Source organism: Gordionus sp. m RMFG-2023, chromosome 1, assembly GCF_954871325.1.
Source record: "Gordionus sp. m RMFG-2023 chromosome 1, tfGorSpeb1-WG-v2, whole genome shotgun sequence".
NCBI lineage: Eukaryota > Metazoa > Nematomorpha > Gordioida > Chordodea > Parachordodidae > Gordionus > Gordionus sp. m RMFG-2023.
The window spans coordinates 30,020,040-30,035,857 of NC_088775.1; the positions used below are offsets into that span (position 1 = coordinate 30,020,040).

The 15,818-nt window shown below is 26.4% G+C and overlaps 1 protein-coding gene across 1 annotated transcript in view; it reads left to right on the forward strand.

Annotated features, from left to right (window-relative positions):
- Window positions 1-15,818, forward strand: part of LOC135931097 (sodium- and chloride-dependent glycine transporter 1-like) — an 88,861-nt gene that overhangs the window by 25,055 nt on the left and 47,988 nt on the right. The gene's annotated exons all lie outside the window — the stretch shown is intronic.

Consider the following 15,818-nt stretch of genomic DNA (forward strand, 5'->3'; position numbering starts at 1 on the left):
ATGGAACAAGAGCAAGACAATTCTTTTACCTCTATAAAAGATTACTTTATAGACACTAATAATTCTAAGCGCAAATGTTTGTATTGTGATAAAATTTACAGTCTCCATACAGCTACAAGTATAATATATTTCTAAAATATATTTTTGATAAAATATGATAGGTGATGATATGTAGGTTCTATTTTCAATTTCATAAAACTTATAATTAACTGTAATAAATTTGAAAATGTTTATATACATTGTTTAACCCTTCAATTCTCCGGTGGGGTATATGAAACCCCAGGCATGCTAGAAATGATATTGCATAAAAACAGTTAAATATTATTATCTGGATTTTTCAGTAGCTTCATCAAATATATCTTAGAATCTATATTCCAAATTTCATACATTTCGGTTGAGTAGTTTTTAAGATATAAGCATTTTGTGACTGATTGGGGTTTGTGAGACCCCACCAGAGTAAATTTGCATGTTCTATATTTTTTTATATTTGAATGTATTAGTGTAATTTTTTTTTTATATTGAAGAATAAAGATCCAAGTTATGAATTATCATGATTATATGATATATAAGTTAATTTTTTCATTTAATATTTTAAATTTAAAAAAAGTTAGCTTTTTTTAGAAAATTTTGGGACAAATTATATTACTCCTTATCATTTTTAATTTAAACTTAAGAAATAAAAATAAATAATTATTTTATCAGGTTTAAGGTTAGTTCTATCTTATATCCAAATATTAAATCTAAATAATGAATATAACTGGAGATATATGCATTTGAAATTGGGGTTTAATAAACCCCACTCGAGTATTTACTTGATTTTTTTCACCGGAGTATTGAAGGGTTAATAGGTTAATATAAAATAAATTACCAAATATATAAATCCTATATTAAAAATTTTTAATATTTTTTAGCCAACCTTAAAAATCATATAAAAATATCGCACCCTAAATTCATTATCCAAACTAAAGAAATAATGCCCAAGCTTTTATCGGGCATAAGAAAACTTCAACCAGAAGAAAACAAAAGATTAAATAAACTAATACTCAGATGTATTATTAAAAATAATTTAGCATTTAACATATTCGACTCAATTGAATTCCGGGATATATTTGCTTTTATATTTAAAAATGAAAAAATTTGGACACGACAAACAGCGAAAGTATATTTACATTCGATGTATGAAACATCCAAATTAAAACTAATAGCTAAATTAAAAAATGTACAAAGTAAAATTTCGCTTTCAACCGATATTTATACAGGAATCAATAGTATGTCTTACTGTTCTATTACTGTACACTATATTAATTGGAAAATTAAAAACTATCTTTTAGATTTAATCGAACTTCCTCATCCGCATGTGGGCAAGATATAGCGAATTATTTATTAAAATCTCTCGAAACATTTGAAATTCAAAAAAATGTTATAGCATTAACTCACGACAATGCTAGGAATATTATTAATGCAACTGCTATAATGAGTAATCATAATAAGGAAAAATATAATATGCCCTTCTATAGTAATAGATGCTTGGCGCATGTTATAAATTTAATTGTTAAAGAAGGGCTTAGTATTTTTGATCCCAAATTAGAAAAAATACACAAATTAGTGAAAACTTCACCTTTCGCCCAACCTAATGCAAAAATATCTCGAAATTTCTGGAGGCACGAGATTACCACTTGACGTGGTAACTAGGTGGAATTCTAAGTATCTCATGATTTCTACAATAAATAAAGTAATTTAACCATAATCTTAAATGTTATTTATATAATATATTTTATTTTAAAGAATTTAGAGGCTATTAAACAATTAGGTGAATTTTATCTTAATATCAATGAGGAAATTGAAACCTTCAAACCATTTTTCAAGATTACTTGTGAAGTTTCTTCGGAAAATACAACTATTGGGACGGCGGCTTTATTCGTCGCTTCGATAGGGAATTTCTTAGATGAAACATTTAATTCACATGCTAATGATGATATCAAATAGGCAGCTAAATTAATGCTGACCAAATGTAAAGCCTACGAAGGCTTATTTGGTACCCTTACAAATTATATATCTAGCTTCCTAGATCCCAAAACAAAACAAAAATATATGCCAAAATCTATCTTAAATAATAAATATGACGAAGAATTTAAACAAATACACAATGCTTATTCCTGGCCAGCATATCAAGCAACGGTATATGAATTTACAGATCACATTGATTCACAACCCTACTCAGTTATTATGCATAATAAGCTGCGAAAGTAAATATTAATACTTAGAAATTTAATTAACCTTGTATTTTAATATTTATTTCCTGAGATGCTATCGATAATCCAGACCCCATGAGAGATGAGATCGTGTAATATCTTAAGGAACCCGTTGCGCCAGCATCGATAAATATCTTGGATTGGCAAAGAACGCCACCATATATCCCACTTTGGCGTTAATGGCTAGGGATTATTTAGCTCAACAATCTACAAGTGTAACAAGTGAGAGGACCTTCAGTAAAGCTGTTGATTGTATGACTAAAAAAAGGAATAGAATGGCTTCAGAAACCCTCAAAATATGCCTTTGCCTGAGTTGTTGGGACGTAGATCTATTGGAATAATGTAAATATTATTACATACTTTGTTGTGATTGTGTTTAGACCATATTAACATATATAATTAGTCCGAATAATGTATTTGTAAATTTTAAACAAGACTTTTACTTGCCCTCTCTTAAAAAATTGGTAAAATATAATGATTTTTTAATTCTTTCAATATATCTTTATATTTATTTTGAAGCTTTCCTGAAGAAAAAGATTTGACAAATGAAGATTGAACTGACGATATTTTTTTATATTAAAATATTTTTTTATATCTAAATATTTTTATTTATTCGATTCTTTTATTGTAATTATAAAATTTAATTCATATGATTTATAAAGATTTAAATAAATAAAATAAAAATATTAGTTATAATTTATTTTAATAGACAGGCCCTGGTTCGAACTAGTTATTGTTTTGAAGAAATTAATAAATAACTAAAATTCTTAAAATGTATATAAATTTTAGTGAATAAGGCATACGCGATATACCGAAGGTCAGGACACAATTTTTTGAGAAGAAAAATATTTTGGGGTTCATAAATTCCTGGTTTTTTTAAAAAATATATCAATTAAACATCTTAATCCTCAGAATTTGTCTCTTAATTACCTCAATTTAAATCAGGAAGAGCTTAGGCAAAATTAAATGAGATAATTTCCATATATAACGTTTTTTTTATTTCCAAACAGGATTAATTTTAGGAATTGATTTTTTCCATTCATGTTATCGAAATTTCCGTTAAAAAGAATTTAAAAATCTTAAAACTTAATTTGGTAATCTAGCAGATATTTTTCTCTTAATATTGTACAAAGTTAAAAATAAAATGTTAAGATCCAGACATGCCCATTAAGTGCAATGCTAAAAAAAAAATTTCACAAACAAATATGAGTAACCATATTTATTTTTTATTCCCGATCAAATTAATATACACCATATAAAGGTAGTTAAAACTATGTTTATTTGATACCCATCCATTATCATATCAATATATGATTTTGATAAAATTATTCCTGACCTACGTAGAAATAACTTCACTCATCGAGAAGTGGCGCTTGACTTTTTGCCTATTCAATAGGTATTTTAATTATCAATCGATTTATCTTTAATAACAATATATTTATATACTATAATAAGTTCAATAAGAATAACTTAAATTAAAATATATGGGCCTGAACCACGGATCTGTGATCGGGGTTCGTGCTCATAGCAGATTTTTAGAGCCAACCAACCAATTAACAACACTATAAGTAATCAAGTTTCATAAAATTTAAGATAACCTGTTGAGTTCACGATTCAAATTCATAACTCGAGTTCACCATAACTCGATTTCACGACTCAAATATATGACTAGTTCACGACTCTCAAGTTTAGTCTGGATCTTAACATTTTATTTTTAACTATGTACAATATTAAAAGAAAAATATCTGCTAGATTACCAAATTAAGTTTTAAGATTTTTAAATTCTTTTTAACGGAAATTTTGATAACATGAATGGGAAAAATCAATTCCTAAAATTAATCCTGTTTGGAAATAAAAAAAAACGTTATATATGGAAATTATCTCATAATTTTGCCTAAGCTCTTCCTGATTTAAATTGAGGTAATTAAGAGACAAATTCTGAGGATTAAGATGTTTAATTGATATATTTTTTTAAAAAACCAGGAATTTATGAACCCCAATATATTTTTCTTCTCAAAAAATTGTGTCCTGACCTTCGGTATATCGCGTATGCCTTATTCACTAAAATTTATATACATTTTAAGAATTTTAGTTATTTATTAATTTCTTCAAAACAGTAACTAGTTCGAACCAGGGCCTATCTATTAAAATAAATTATAACTAATATTTTTATTTTATTTATTTAAATCTTTATAAATCATATGAGTTAAATTTTATAATTACAATAAAAAAAATCGAATAAATAAAAATATTTAGATATAAAAAAATATTTTAATATAAAAAAATATCGTCAGTTCAATCTTCATTTGTCAAATCTTATATCGTCAGTTCAATCTTCATTTGTCAATTCTTGCTTCAAAATAAATATAAAGATATATTGAAAGAATTAAAAAATCATTATATTTTACCAATTTTTTAAGAGAGGGCAAGTAAAAGTGTTTTTTATAATTTACAAAAACATTATTCGGACTAATTATATATGTTAATATGGTCTAAACACAATCACAACAAAGTATGTAATAATATTTACATTATTCCAATAGATCTACGTCCCAACAACTCAGGCACAGGCATTCTTTGAGGGTTTCTGAAGCCATTTTATTCCTTTTTTTAGTCATACAATCAACAGCTTTACTGAAGGTCCTCTCACTTGTTACACTTGTAGATTGTTGAGCTAAATAATCCCTAGCCATTAACGCCAAAATGGGATATATGGTGGCGTTCTTTGCCAATCCGAGATATTTGTCGATGCTGGCGCAACGGGTTCCTTAAGATATTACACGATCTCATCTCTCATGGGGTCTGGATTATCGATAGCATCTCAGGAAATAAATATTAAAATACAAGGTTAATTAAATTTCTAAGTATTAATATTTACTTTCGCAGCTTATTATGCATAATAACTGAGTAGGGTTGTGAATCAATGTGATCTGTAAATTCATATACCGTTGCTTGATATGCTGGCCAGGAATAAGCATTGTGTATTTGTTTAAATTCTTCGTCATATTTATTATTTAAGATAGATTTTGGCATATATTTTTGTTTTGTTTTGGGATCTAGGAAGCTAGATATATAATTTGTAAGGGTACCAAATAAGCCTTCGTAGGCTTTACATTTGGTCAGCATTAATTTAGCTGCCTATTTGATATCATCATTAGCATGTGAATTAAATGTTTCATCTAAGAAATTCCCTATCGAAGCGACGAATAAAGCCGCCGTCCCAATAGTTGTATTTTCCGAAGAAACTTCACAAGTAATCTTGAAAAATGGTTTGAAGGTTTCAATTTCCTCATTGATATTAAGATAAAATTCACCTAATTGTTTAATAGCCTCTAAATTCTTTAAAATAAAATATATTATATAAATAACATTTAAGATTATGGTTAAATTACTTTATTTATTGTAGAAATCATGAGATACTTAGAATTCCACCTAGTTACCACGTCAAGTGGTAATCTTGTGCCTCCAGAAATTTCGAGATATTTTTGCATTAGGTTGGGCGAAAGGTGAAGTTTTCACCAATTTGTGTATTTTTTCTAATTTGGGATCAAAAATACTAAGCCCTTCTTTAACAATTAAATTTATAACATGCGCCAAGCATCTATTACTATAGAAGGGCATATTATATTTTTCCTTATTATGATTACTCATTATAGCAGTTGCATTAATAATATTCCTAGCATTGTCGTGAGTTAATGCTATAACATTTTTTTGAATTTCAAATGTTTCGAGAGATTTTAATAAATAATTCGCTATATCTTGCCCACATGCTGATGAGGAAGTTCGATTAAATCTAAAAGATAGTTTTTAATTTTCCAATTAATATAGTGTACAGTAATAGAACAGTAAGACATACTATTGATTCCTGTATAAATATCGGTTGAAAGCGAAATTTTACTTTGTACATTTTTTAATTTAGCTATTAGTTTTAATTTGGATGTTTCATACATCGAATGTAAATATACTTTCGCTGTTTGTCGTGTCCAAATTTTTTCATTTTTAAATATAAAAGCAAATATATCCCGGAATTCAATTGAGTCGAATATGTTAAATGCTAAATTATTTTTAATAATACATCTGAGTATTAGTTTATTTAATCTTTTGTTTTCTTCTGGTTGAAGTTTTCTTATGCCCGATAAAAGCTTGGGCATTATTTCTTTAGTTTGGATAATGAATTTAGGGTGCGATATTTTTATATGATTTTTAAGGTTGGCTAAAAAATATTAAAAATTTTTAATATAGGATTTATATATTTGGTAATTTATTTTATATTAACCCTTCAATACTCCGGTGAAAAAAATCAAGTAAATACTCGAGTGGGGTTTATTAAACCCCAATTTCAAATGCATATATATCCAGTTATATTCATTATTTAGATTTAATATTTGGATATAAGATAGAACTAACCTTAAACCTGATAAAATAATTATTTATTTTTATTTCTTAAGTTTAAATTAAAAATGATAAGGAGTAATATAATTTGTCCCAAAATTTTCTAAAAAAAGCTAACTTTTTTTAAATTTAAAATATTAAATGAAAAAATTAACTTATATATCATATAATCATGATAATTCATAACTTGGATCTTTATTCTTCAATATAAAAAAAAAATTACACTAATACATTCAAATATAAAAAAATATAGAACATGCAAATTTACTCTGGTGGGGTCTCACAAACCCCAATCAGTCACAAAATGCTTATATCTTAAAAACTACTCAACCGAAATGTATGAAATTTGGAATATAGATTCTAAGATATATTTGATGAAGCTACTGAAAAATCCAGATAAAAATATTTAACTGTTTTTATGCAATATCATTTCTAGCATGCCTGGGGTTTCATATACCCCACCTGAGTATTGAAGGGTTGAACAATATATATGTCGTAATTTTTAAAGGGATCATGACTATCCGGGATCTTCACGGGATTTAAAGGGATCCCTTTAAAATTTCAATTTTTTAAAGGATAAAGAACTATACGGTATTATCACGTTTTAATCGTGATAAAGAGGAATCTTATTTTAAAAGCGTTTTCCACGAGTTTCGTTGCGTTTTTTAATTTTCAATGTTGTTTTTTTGGCCTTATGAAGATATGTCTAGTATAGGGTATCAATCGATAGCTAATCAAAAGATCTATTCAACTGGAAGTCAATCTCTGCCCCATAATGGGCGGTCTAGGGGGTGGGGGGGGTGTAAAAAATAATTTTTTTTGATATGGATATCAATCGATAGCTAATCAAAAGATCTATTCAAAAGGGAGGTCAATCTCTGCCCCATAATGGGCGGCCTGGAGGGGGTGAGGGGTGTGTGTAAATAATATTTTTTTTGATATGGGTATCAATCGATAGCTAATCAAAAGATCTATTCAACTGAAGGTCAATTTCTACCCCTTAATAGGCAATCTGGGGGGGGGTGTAAAAAATAATTTTTTTTGATATGGGTATCAATCGATAGCCAATCAAAAGATCTATTCAACTGGAAGTCAATCTCTGCCCCATAATGGGCGGTCTAGGGGGTAGGGGTCGGAGGGGGTGTAAATAATAATTTTTTTTGATATGGGTATCAATCGATAGCTAATCAAAAGATCTATTCAACTGGAGGTCAATCTCTGCCCCATAATGGGCGGTCTGGAAGGGGGTGAGGGGGGGGGTGTAAAAAATAATAAATTTTGATATGGGTATCAATCGATAGCTAATCAAAAGATCTATTCAACTGGAGGTGAATCTCTGCCCCATAATGGACGGTCTAGAAAGGTAGGGGGGGGTGTAAAAAATAATTATGGCTATCAATAGATAGCTAATCAAAAGATCTATTCAACCGAAGGTCAATCTCTGCCCCATATTGGGCGGTCTGGAGGTGATAGGGGTAGGGGTGTATAAAAAATAATTATTTTTGATATGGGTATCAATCTATAGCTTATCAAAAGATCTATTCAACTGAAGGTCAATCTCTGCCCCATAATTAGCGGTCTGGGGGGGGGGGTGTAAAAAATATTTTTTTTGATATGGGTATCAATCGATAGCTAATTTAAAAATCTATTCAACTGAAAGTCAATTTCTACCCCATAATGGGCGGTCTGGGGGGGGGTATAAAAAATAATTTTTTGATATGGGTATCAAATAAAAGCTAATTTTAATATGGTTTGACTGAAAGTCTCTATTCTTGGTCTTGATAGGTATGACTTGGTCTGGGGGGGGGGTCAACATATTAACAAAATGTCTAGTTGGATAGAATTTACAGAAATAAAAGAGAATGAAAATAAAACAATTTTTTAAATCTTTTTTCGGTTCCAATCCTGAACTTGAAATATATAATATGCAGTGTTCTATATTAGCACGATATTCCATAGCTATTTTTTTTTAGTATCGATATCTTTAGCGTGCAACATTTTTTTAAAAAGAGAGATAACGGTGGCTCGTTACTAAATAAATAGCAAAAATTAATATAACAATTTTATAATTAATTCTAAAATCATTAATTTTATTTTATTTAAAAATTTAAATTTACATTTAAAAATATGCAAAATATATTTTTCAAAAAAATAAAATATTCTAAATGTCGACGGTATAGTATTATAATGAAAATAATTCTGGTACAGATCATATCGACAAAGGAATATCCCTTGAAAATGATGATGATATGGAATTTCCTTTTCCTTAATTCACAAATTATTTTAATCTAAAAAATTAACACAATATATATTTGCTGTAAGATGTGGAAGGTTTTATTATCAAACAAAACTAGTTGCTTCAACTTGAGAAAACATTTAAAGGTAATATATCAACCTAATATCAATGTATAGCTCAATTCTTAATCTTTAAAAAAAATTAGAGCATCTATAATAGATTTTGAGTTAGATGAGTTAGGTGATAGTTGATTTTCTGGCCTAGTCTAAACATACTATATTTCAACTGGCCATAAGATAGTGAATTTTTATGGATATCTAATAAATAGTAATTAAACAGAACATAAACATGGGTATTAAATAAAAGTTAAATAATTTAGACTTCATTATTAAATACAATTATCAGGGGTTAAATATAGTCATTGCTATTTATAAACTCATTGTAGCCTAATGATAAAATTATTTGCTAGCAACTTAATCTAATTTGTAATATTTTTAAATCTCAAAATTTCGGCTATATTTGAAACCATCGATTCACAAATTTTAAAATGACATTATAAATTTTTCTTATTGCAGTTATAAATTATTGCACTTCTTTATAAGCAAATCATCTATATTATAATATTTTTTTTTAAGCCATATAATCAACAACATATTTTATTGATTTCGATAATTAATTTAAAATATATGAACAATTATTTATTATTTACACAAATAATATTTAAGTGACATTTTGTGGAACAATTAATGCCATTTTTAAAACATTGACACCTCTTATTGTTGCAACTTTTTTGGCAATTGCAAATTGATTCAAAACTACCATAAGAAGATGTACTTCTTGATGCTGTTATTATGGAGATCCTCTTATTAGGAATGGTAAAATTGGTAAATTTTATTGATTTATGAATGTTCGTTTTTAAAAATGGGGAATTAATTTTTCCCAAAAGTTCCAACCCATAATTTCTCGCCCTCCATTTGTATAATTTCGGCCTCAATATTTTTGGGGCATAGATTAGATATATCATTTTTATTTATTGGGATCAGTACGTGATCCCCAATGCAAAATTTTATCTTTTTAATTTTATTCTTATAAGCATTCTCTTGCTTCTTCCTATCTATTAAATATGAAATGAACGAAGGTAGTCTGTTTAAGATATTTTCGATGCTGTTGCCAATCGAGTTTGTAGTATAATTATCTTTCCATAATATTATTTTTCCAATTTTCAGACCAAATCATACCAATCAAGACCAAGATTAAAGACTTTCAGTCAAACCATATTAAAATTAGCTTTTATTTAATACCCATATCAAAAAATTATTTTTTACACCTACCCCCTAGACCGCCCATTATGGGGCAGAGATTGACCTCCAGTTGAATAGATCTTTTGATTAGCTATCGATTGATACCCATATCAAAAAAATTATTTTTTACACCCCCCCCCCAGACCAACTCATACCCATCAAGACCAAGAATAAAGACTTTCAGTCAAACCATATTAAAATTAGCTTTTATTTAATACCCATATCAAAAAAATAATTTTTACACCCCCCCCTCCACCCTCCTAAATCGCCCATTATGGGGCAGAGATTGACCTCCAGTTGAATAGATCTTTTGATTAGCTATAGATTGATACCCTATACTAAACATATCTTATATCATAAGGCCAAAAAAAACAAAATTGAAAATTAAAAAACGCAACTAAACTCGTGGAAAACCCTTTTAAAATAAGATTCCTCTTTATCACGATTAAAACGTGATTGTATTATCATTCCTTAATTTAAAACCCTAATTTCCCTTAAAATCTCGTGAAGATCCATATAGTCATGATCCCTTAAAAAATTAGGACATATATAAACATTTTCAAATTTATTACAGTTAATTATAAGTTTATGAAATTGAAAATAGAACCTACATATCATCACCTATTGCTTATTTTCCTATTATTTTATCACATTTTATCTAAAATATATTTTAGAAATATATTATACTTGTAGCCGTATGGAGACTGTAAATTTTATCACAAATACAAACATTTGCGCTTAGAATTTAGTATCTATAAAGTAATCTTTAGAGGTAAAAGAATTGTCTTGCTCTTGTTCCTTATCTGCCTCGTCCATAAAATTTTTTTTTATAAGAATAAAATAATTTTATACTAAATATCTGGTTAGGTTACTGTTCCTTTTGGGAGGCTCATTTCATTATTCTTTTTTCTTATTTTTTGATGTTATTTTTTTTAATGTTATTTATTTTTCGATTTGATGAAATAAAACTATTTTTCATCTAAATATTTAGCCCCCACCCTAAATTTAACTTCCATTTCCATCTCCTTTAAAAATTTGTAGGCAATATTATACATTTTTTTATAAAAAATTATTTAATATTTCAAAAAATCTAAAATAAAAAAAAGAAATTAATTTTATAATAAAATAAAAAACCCAATCGCCTATCTGGCACCTAATTAAGGAGTGGGGGATTTTTAAAATTTTTTTTGCATCTAATTCATTGTTTTATTTATTTTATTTTTTCAACTCCGCTTTGAAATTATTTTAATTTTATTTATTTAAATCTTTATAAATCATATGTATGAGTTAAATTTTATTATTACAATGAAAAAATCGAATCTCGGAGTCGTAGTCGGGTGAACTCGACTTTTTAACAACACTAGACGAGAGCTTGAACATGGAACACTGTTTTAAGATGTGTATTTTTCAGAGTTGTTAAAAGATACTTTTTAAATGATCTAGATACAGATACATAGTCTAAGAATTTATCTAGATACAGATACAGCTACTAAAAAGATATCTTGATACAGATATAATTTAAAATGTATCTAGGTACAGATACATTTTTTATTATTCTTAGATAAGGTTTGAATAAACCTAAATTAGGATTCTATTGTGAAAATTCATGAAAAAATTTATTATAATGAATTTTAGATATTAATATAAAATATGATTAATATAAATAATTATTATATATCATTAATAAAATAATATAATATATGATTAAATGATTATAAATAATTATTAGATTTTAGTAATAAAATATTTTCAAAATTTTGGTCATTAAGACATCCTCGTTTATCTGTAAAGACAACATTTTTAGCTATACTAAAAAGTCTTTCAACAGGGGCGCTGGAAGGGATTGTGGTGTTATATTTAATGAATAACATTTTTATATCAGGATATTGTTTAAAAATACTAAAATCTCGGCATTCATTTTTGAACAAACTATTTAAAATTTGGTGATTATCAGAATTTAAATCATTAAATCATATCTCCTGCTGTGAGATACTAAAAAAATCGGATATTAAATTATTGGTTTTTTTTCACAGGTTAATTTGCACTAATTTGAAGACTTTGATAATTCCTCAACTAATCTTTGTATTAATTGTTTTTTTTTAATTAAAATTTTCATCCATTTGCAACCATGTCCAATCTAGTTTAAAAAAAGGATGAAGCATAGTTGCCAATATATTTTCACCTTCAAAAATTGTCCCAATAAACCTAGAATTATTAAATATTGATTAATTTATTATTAATTTACCTATCTTCAATCCCTTTAAGTAAGGCATTTAAGAATGGTAAACAAAATTTCAGGTTCATTTATTTAAAAATTTTCAATTTAACAATGAGCTGGGAAATAGTTGCACAGTAATAAGCTGTGAATTGACTCCTAGGTATGAACTAAGATTTAACATTTCTTAAAACAGCTCAAATAATTTGTTTGTAATTAAATTATTATACAAATTTAAATGTTAGCTATACCGGCGATAGGCACTCCAACAATCTGCTGTTGTGCATATTAACGTATTAGACTTTTAATGATTTCTTTCATTTCACTCCCATCTTTCGGAAATTCTAGCAACCACTGTCTGTCTGCAAATTATATTTTTTGTGGTTTTCAACAACTGAAAATGGCTGAATGCTATCTATAATAAAATCAACAATTAAATCATCTAAAGTGGTTTGGGTTAAAGTCTGAGGTATCTTGGAAAAAAATCAATGGACGATGAGAGTCCAATATTTTCTTTAATAGATTTTTTATCATTCCCCTTTTTTATTTGGATTAAGAGTGTTTGATGTTTTCTCTTAAAATTTAAAATTAAAATTGTAAATTTAGTATCTATTACCCTTAAGTGTTTTACAATGTTGCAAGTTGAGTTAATGCTAACTGAAATTTGTATATTTTTTGGTAGACATGGCAAACATTTTACTAACAGAGATTTGTTTTCATTATTTTGAGATATTATTTTAAAATATGGTCTATAAATTGGCCATGGAATGTCGTCATTTTCGTCATTAATATTAATCTTAAAAATTAATATAATAGAATAAAATAAAATACCAATTCCATTGCAATTAAAAATGACAAATTCCTTGAGATGGATTTTAATATTAATTAATATTTATATATTCTTTTTTATATATAATTTTAATATTAAGTTATATGCTCATATGAAATGAAATAAATTTTACATTCAAGTATTTTTATTTATAATATAAAAAAGTGTTAAATAAAAGTATATCAAAATGTATCTAAAAACAGATACAGATACCTTGTAATTAATAGCTAGATACAGATACTTTAATCAAAAATCTATCTAGATACAGATACCACATTTTATAACAACTCTGGTATTTTTACAAGGTTTCCCATTCAAAAAAGGAAAAGCCCTAATCAAAAAAGGAAAAGTTTCAATCATAATAGGAAAAGGGTCAATCATAAAAGGAAAAGGGTTAATCAAAAAAGGAAGAGGCCCAAACAAAAAAGAAAAGTTCCAAATGTTTAGGAAAAAGTCCGATCAAAAACGAAAAGTGCCTAACAAAAAAGGAAAAGGTTCATTCAAAAAAGGAAAAGTGTCAATCAAAAAAGGAAAATTCCCATTCAAAATAGGAAATTCGTAATTTTAAAATTTTTTCTTAAATTTTTATTTATTTTTGTTATTCCTTATTATTTTATTTCTAACTTTTTGTGTCTTTACATTATTTTTCTTGCTATATCTTTTCTCAATTTATTTTTCTTTTCATTTTTGATAATTCTTTAGTCATTTTTAAAATAATTTATAAATTTTCCGTTTTTTTTCTTCACGCCTCTGCTCCTATTTTTAAACAATTCTGTACTTTTCATCATACACACAATATTATTTTTATGATTTTTTGTACATTTCTAACCTTTTCAGTCTCTAAGTCATTTTTAATCTTTATTTTTTGATCTTTTCTCAGTTTTTTTTTCTCATATTTGATAATTCAAAGAAATTATATTTATCACTAAATTTTTGGCAGACAATCACTAAATTTTTGGCAGACAATTTTTTTATATTAAAATTTTTACAAATCAAATCAGTATTTAATTACAATTACGATATATATATATGTAATAAACAAAAATTTATATTAATCATTAATAATTTCCCCTCTTCTACATTTTGGAATATAGGTCTCCATATTTCTAGAATAATTTTTTGCATTCTCCTCAGATATTCCTCTCTCTCTATGCTCTATAAAACGAATTAACTCCTCCTTAGATTTTAATTTCTGACAAAATCCTTCCATTGTAAAAACACATTTTTAATGGGATTAAGATACAGGACTGTAAGTTGGTAAATATTTAAATGTATGCTCTCTTCTTCCTATCAATTCCCTTATTGTATGATTATGTATGTGCTTCTTGTAAAAATATTAAAATTTAAAAAATAAGAATTTAAAAATGATTATATTATTAATTTACATATCGTTTGGTATTAAAGCTAAAACTTATTTAATTTTAAAAAGGTACATTTAACCAAACGATTAAATTAATATAGCAATTAATTTAATAATTTGATATGTAAAAAATTACCAAAAATTTAGTGAAAATTAAATATAACTCCTAAAAAGAATTATCAAAAATGAGAAGAGAAAGAATTGAGAAAAGATTAAAAATGAAAGGTTAGAAATGTATATGAAAGATTACAATACAAGGAGAAAAAATCATAAAAAGAATATTGTATATATGATGAAAAAAAAGTACAGAATTGTTAAAAAAAAGGAGCAGAGGTGAAGAAAAATAACGGAAAATTTATAAATTATTTTTAAAAAGACAAAAGAATTATCAAAAATAAAAAGAAAAATAACGAGAAAAGAGTAAAAGAAATAAAGTAAAGAAATCGCAAAAAGTTATAAATAAATTGAGAAAAGATATAGTAAGAAAAATAAAGTAAAGATATCGCAAAAAGTTAGAAATAAAATAAAAAGGATCAACAAAAATAAATAAAAATTTTAAAAAAATTGACAGAAAAAAATTTTTTTTTTTGTGGGCAAATAAGTCATTTTATTTTATAATCTGATATATACACAAGATAATTAAAAATATATGTACAAAAAAGAACTGAGAAAAAATATTTTAAAAGTTATAATGTTTTTAAAAAAATTACAATTTTCCTTTTTTTGATTGCTTTTCCTTTCCTTTTGAAAATTTTCCTTTTTGATCGACACTTTTCTTTTTTTTTAAAAATTTTGATTGGACCTTTTCTTATGATTGAAACTTTTCCTTTTTGTATGGGAAACCCTGTATATATAAATATATATAAAAAAAAGACTTTTTACTCACTATTTTTTGTTGACAATTTTTATTTTATATTAAAAAAAGAAATAAAATTGTACCACTGGAATTAAAGTCTCTATGGTATTATGATATCATAACTTATATCTAATTTTAAGTGAAAGAAAGAACCCCCAAAATAGTATTTATTTAAGGCCATGCCTAAAGCTGTTTTTTTTTAATGCTAGCTTTGCGTTAGCTTTAATCTATTTTTGATGGAATGTACTCAAAAATGGAAAAGAGCTAACGAAAAGTTAAAGTTAATAAAATAGCCTTGAACTTAGGGTGAGACAAATTTGATATAAATGTTACCAAAATTTCTTAACCCTAAATTTTTTTTTATAATTAACTAAATT